Source organism: Dermacentor silvarum, chromosome 8 (genome assembly GCF_013339745.2).
Source record: "Dermacentor silvarum isolate Dsil-2018 chromosome 8, BIME_Dsil_1.4, whole genome shotgun sequence".
NCBI lineage: Eukaryota > Metazoa > Arthropoda > Arachnida > Ixodida > Ixodidae > Dermacentor > Dermacentor silvarum.
The window spans coordinates 24,705,730-24,712,129 of record NC_051161.1 but is presented as its reverse complement, the minus strand read 5'-3'; the positions used below and the strand labels follow the sequence as shown (position 1 = coordinate 24,712,129).

Here is a 6,400-nt window from a genome sequence, read left to right as displayed (position 1 = left end):
CTGCAATTTATACGGTCGATGAAGCTAGGAAGCTTACTTCGTTTCGTTGTGAAACACTTGGCTATTGCTAACAAAGCTCCGCCTTTCGGGATAAAACTGTGACTTTTCTTAGAAGACATGGTCTTCCTTGGTGACTTACCACTTTTCCGTGTCGGGTATGACTGTTTCTAAACTGTTTCGAACATTTTAATAGGCCAATCCCGAAGTAGTGCAATCTAAATATAAGGGCTACTGAGTATTGGCCACAACGTATGTGCCCCTGAGGTTACTGGGTATTACTAGGTGAGATGATGAAGTTAGTAAATTTGCAGGTGCAAGTTGGAAACAGCTAGCGCAAGACAGGGGTAATTGGAGATCATTGGAGATCACAGGAGATCACAGCCTTCGTCCTGCAGTGGACATAAATATAGGATGATGATGATGAATATGATGATGATATACATTACCTTGATGTTTTCTTTTTTTTTCATTGTCTGTATTATATTGCATTTCTGGATGGGATTTCAGCCGGTCTCGGCACGGTGGGTCCCGCAGAACCTCTCTGCGCAAGATCGACACCACCGCGTGCATTCATCAAGGGAACATTTACACCTCCATTAAAGCGAGCAAGAAGAATTTCTTTCCCGCCTTGTGACTGGAGATGAGACGCGGCTGTATCAGTGGGACCCAGAAACAAAACAGCAGTCTATGCAGTGGAGGCATTCGGGGTCCTCTCCCCCGAAAAATTCGAGACCCAATGCTCAGGGAGGAACGTGATGACGACACTTTTTGGGACGCAAAGGGATCCTGCTCATTGAGTATCTTGAAAACAGTAGGACAGTTACAGGCGAATACTACGCCAACGTTCTTCGAAAACTGCGTAAAGCATTCGTGGAAAAACGCCGAGGATTAGTGACAAGAGGTGTCTTCCTCCTGCACGAAAGCGCCCGGTTCACAGGACTCGTGTTGCCCAGGATGCCATTCGAGAGTGTGTTTTCGAACAGCTGGACCACCCACCCTACAGTCCCGACCTGGGCCCGAGTGCCTTTTATTTATTTCCGCATTTGAAGAAACACCTCAAGGGAACGAGGTTTGATGACTGGAACTCGCTTCAAACTGCCGCCGAGGAGTGGCTTGACAACCAGGAAGAAAGTTTTTTTTTTTTGCAAGGTATCAAAAGCCTTCCAGGAAAATGAGAAAGTGCATTAGTGTGAGGGGAGATTATGCTGAAAAATATTTTTTTTCAAATGTCTGGCAGTTTTCCTGATATGCAAGCGGCAAAACGTTTTGATAACCCCTCGTCTCTAGTGGTTGGCAGGAAAGCGAAACTGTCTACGTATCGGTAATAAGGAGTGACTGCATTTCGTGGGTCTTTTCTTTTTTCTTTTTTTCTTCTTTTTTTAAGCATGTCCTGGTTACGAACACGGTCTAGGAGTGGCGCGCACCAGCTGCGGATGATGGCGTCGATCAAGCACTGGCTGGTTCTGCTCTGTAGTAGAGTTAAGACATCATTCATGTCCACCCTAAGCGGTGTTAATTAATGCTGCTAGGTACGAAGGCCCGGAAAATAGCACTTTTCTTTTTTTTTACACGTTTGAGTTTCTGACTATTACATGGTCCTTTATTTGTTCTCTTTAGGCATTCACACTACCTATATTATCTGCATTCACCAGATCTTAATAAACAATAAGAACTCGCAAAACTGCCTGTCAGTGCTTTCTCGATCAATAAGGCCGGCAAGCGGACAGAGTGAGTCTTGGTAGAAACGTTGTGAGCGGAATGATAGAACGAAATGGCACTTGCCTGTAAGTTAATGAAGCGTGCATAGACGCACGCTCGGAAGCTATCAAGCCAATACAGTTAAGTTATACAGCCAATACAAGCCGATACAGATCGTCTTTTCTGTGTGTATCTGTGTTCTTTCGGTGTGTGTTCTTTTCATCGGCAAGTCAGCGCTCTTCTACCTTCAAAAGCCAATACAAGTTGCAATTAGGCTCACTCTTGTGGATGTTATCACTACGAAAGCTATGCGCGTGAAGTCTCATACCTCCTTTTTAATAATACACGTATAGGAAAAAATAAGAAACAGATAGCTCTGTAAACACGCGTTTCTGCTTCCTATTTGCATATTTCTGCTGTGCGGCAACAATGAAACTGCCTGGCGCAGCAAAGGCCCCGAGGTGTACCGGGAGGTCACGCCATTAGAGAGTACACGGCGCGTGGCTGACTAATAACTCGTTCTTAGCGTTGCTCGCTACGCACTGACGAGATGTAATGATATGCGTAACCAGCAGCGGACTGTGGTCATGATTTCTGCTGCGTTACCCGGAATGACTGGGTATAGTAATAGATGGAACATCATCAGTGTCCAGCTACACTTGCGGTGGTGTCTGCCTATGGCGCAACTGCATAGGAGATAAGTGGTGGTTGCACAATCAATCAATCAATCAATCAATCAATCAATCAATCAATCAATCAATCAATCAATCAATCAATCAATCAATCAATCAGTTTATCAATCCACGGATTGTCTTGGAGATTACGGCACGTCTTTATGGCGTTCCTTACATGTAAATGTACATGGCCTTAGACGCCGTGTATTCTTTGGTTTTTCCTTGATATTGTAAGTCGCACGTATCAGGTGTGGCGCTCCATTTTGGCTTGGCTAGCAACGATTACACCTCTCATCTAGTTTCGGGCGAGCGTATACAGAGGAACAAGCTGTGAAAACCGAGGTCACCCTGCTTTTTATGTATCTTACTGCGCCGGTTTCTCGCGCAGAAAAAGCAAAGAAGGGTAACAACAAATCAGCGCATTCGCGACCTAATTCCTCTGGGTGCACGAATTGCGGCTCTGGGGTGTAGTGCGCAAAAGCCATCGGCTTCGCTGCCCTGCTCCTATCCCAGGTTGGGAGAAAAATAGCTCAATTTAGCCGCCGGAGGACTGCAGTGTCTAGCGCGCATGCAGATGTGGAAGTTTGTGGTCACAAAAAATGAGCTCATTTGCAGGAACCGATTATCTCACGCATCCAGGCGGTTCGATAATCACACCAATTTTTCCGGCTTGCAGATTTCGAAGGAAGGAGCGGGTTCCCGTTTTTGAAATAGGTATTTCTCACAAAAGTAATCTTGAGAGTAGTGACTAAACGAATGGCCTTCGCTTCTCAAGCGTTTAGTCATGTTTAGATAATCTGAGTTTGCGCTGACGGTGGTAATAATCCCTTTTCTTTTCACGTGTTCCGTAACCATTACGTAACCGCTAAATTCACGGTGTGCCATTTCTGTCGTTCCATTACGTTGTTCTGTTAGTGTTAGCAGCCCTGTAATGTAGACTCACCCACGTCTTGGAGACTCACTTTCACATCTATTTAATTCATGCTCATAATGAAACCTCCTTCACCACTGTCTCTGCAGCAAAAAAAAAAAAAAAAAAAAAAACAAGCGAACGAACGAACCAACGAACGAACGAACGAGCAGAACTGAGGAAACGAGCCTATGTAGAGCATGACGTCACGAGACAGAAGTCGCTCAGATTGTTAGGCAATAGTTCGAATACGCGGGATGGCGTACACGTGTAACCTAGACATGGCCGACGCGGGTCAAAGTGTAGTATTTGTTCTTATCAGCTTAATTTCTGATACGGGTTGTAGTTGTACCCAAGACATTGTTACGGTGAAGGGAAAGAAGAAGGGGACACTAACGGGAGGAAGACGAAGACTCTGGCCGTTGAATGAACGCCATATACATCGCTTGTAAATATACATTCTCCTACACTCGTGGGCCTGCTTTCTTCCTGTAACAATATTAAACTTATTTTTTTTTTGCAATTTGGAGGAGGGCTTGAAGCCTGCTTCACCTCCGCCCCGGGTCAGCCCGGTATAGCACTATCTTCGGGATCGGCCCGCTGGTAACTAGCCATATACAGCTTTGCTGTAAAAAAAGAAGAAAAAAAAACTTCGCATTTGAAAAAAAAAAAACTGTCAGCCCTTCCACTGGAGTGGAGATGAAAGACCAGCGAAGCTGTACTATGGTGGAAATTTTGTATGATGTAGTCAGCCATAGGTCATGCTCATAGTATTTCCAATTGCAACTATTAAGATGTGATGGTCTAATTGGTTATTTGAACTATTAAAGAATGGAGAAATGTATATGATCCGGTGATTTTCATTTATTTAGTGACCACAGGGACCATGGCCTTATGGTCGCTACGGTACACTGGCACGTTCTTCATAAACACGTCACCAACGCTGCGCGCGTTTGGTGCGAACGCGGGCAAAACACCGCCGCCGTCGACAACAGTTCTGCGCGTTGTTTGTGTGACCGCACACAACCGCTGTCAGAATGCTGGCGTGAGCAAGCGTGCCAGCAGCTGTGAGCGAAGGTTCATGCGGTCTATCACTTCAACGGAAACTGAGCGGCGAAAGCACAGCGCATACAAAAGTAGGAGCCGTGTTGCAGATCGCTTTCAAGATACTGTTCGCGACCGCCCGGCGCCGCGCAAAGTACAAGTTGCTCGCAGAGGAGAAGCCGCAGCCCCTCCCTTCCCCGCTGCCTTCCCGCTGTCCTCCTTTCGTGTGGGAGATTAAGTCGCCAGTTCCCCTTGCGCCTGGTCGCAAGATACGCATTTGGTTCCGCAGCTAAACGTCGCCTCCCCTCCCTCCCTCCCGTCACCCCATGGCCTTTCGCGCGACGGAAGTGGCATTTGCTCTCCGCCGTGCGTTCGCTCCCCGTGAAAGCGCGTGTTTCTCGCGCGCTTTCACTCGCACATACAGTATCCGGCCAATGAGAGTTCTTTTCTACATCCGGACGCGACCATTGAGCCCTTACCAGCTTCGCTGTAAAATTAATCTTCGTCCGGGGATCCAACCCGGGACCAACGGCTTCCTGAAGCGAGGCCGAAATTATAGACAACTCGAAGCGCAGGGACATTGAATATTGCAAATTAGTTCTGCAAAAAACTGTCAAGCTGGAGGAAGTTTCACGAAAAGGGAGTCCTTAATTACTTGTTTAGCGCAAAAACAACGGACTCGTGAAAGACGACAGGACAAGGCGCTACTCTCAACTGACATCATTTTATTGTATCCCTCCTTTATATAGAGCAGAAACAAGAAGAACATGCGCAGTGAGCACCATGCGCGGCAACCACCACAACATCTGATCGCCAGAGTGCACTCATGACACATAATCCAAAAAACCATATTCAGTGCTGTACAAGCTTAAGGAAGGCACACTAATGCACTGCGAACCCAGTGACTGTATGAAAAAAGCTTCCGATAATTCTCGGGCGGTGGTATCACGGCTCTTTTTCAAAATCGTAGTGTCATGAAACATAGCTTTGCACCTGCATATTTTGCAATGTTGAGCTAAATGGGAACCTGTGCCTGTCGGTATAGATCGCTTGTGTTCTCTAAGGCGCTCGTTAACACAGCGGCCTGACTGCCCTACGTACACTTTGCCACATGACAACGGAATCTTATATACTACACCGACGCTACAATCTACAATCTTCGCGTGGTTCTTTTTACAAACTGGTTTCTTACTTGTTTTCGAAATACGGCTGCACAACAATGACAATTTCTGAGGCGCAGAAAACACTACTGGGACATTGTGTCTAGTGGCGACATTCTTTAGATTGTGAGCCACTCTATGGCAATACGGCACAACTTCAGTCCTCTTCTTTTGAGTAACACAGTTGCTTTTGTGACGCTTCCCTTTCAGTCTCCGAAGCAATACCTCAGAGACCGAGGTCACCATCACACCTGGGTAGCCCGCCGCCTTCAGCCTATTTAACTGTGCGATGAAACTCTGGTTCGCAGTGTGATGACACGATTTCTTTAACGAAGATTCTAGACACATCAAAGCAATGGCGCGTTTGACAATCTTTGAGTGCGCAGACGCATAAGGTAAGAGTTCCATAAGCTAAGAGGCCGCTGTGTTAACGAGCGCCTTAGAGAAGCGATCTATACCGACAGGCACAGGTTCCCATTTAGCTCAACATTGCAAAATATGCAGGTGCAAAGCTATGTTTCATGACACTACGATTTTGAAAAAGAGCCGTGATACCACCGCCCGAGAATTATTGGAAGCTTTTTTCATACAGTCACTGGGTTCGCAGTGCATTAGTGTGCCTTCCTTAAGCTTGTACAGCGCTGAATATGGTTTTTTGGATTATGTGTCATGAGTGCACTCTGGCGATCAGATGTTGTGGTGGTTGCCGCGCATGGTGCTCACTGCGCATGTTCTTCTTGTTTCTGCTCTATATAAAGGAGGGATACAATAAAATGATGTCAGTTGAGAGTAGCGCCTTGTCCTGTCGTCTTTCACGTGTCCGTTGTTTTTGCGCTAAACAAGTAATTATGGATTCGCACCAACTAGCCCGCCAACGCATTGTAATGTAAGGGAGTCCTTACCGGCATAGGCAG

The 6,400-nt window shown here is 46.3% G+C and overlaps 1 pseudogene; it reads left to right on the top strand.

Annotated features, from left to right (window-relative positions):
• The first annotated feature begins 3,723 nt into the window (after nucleotides 1-3,723).
• On the top strand, nucleotides 3,724-3,888 carry LOC119462937 (U2 spliceosomal RNA; annotated as a pseudogene).
• The last annotated feature ends 2,512 nt before the right edge of the window (nucleotides 3,889-6,400 follow it).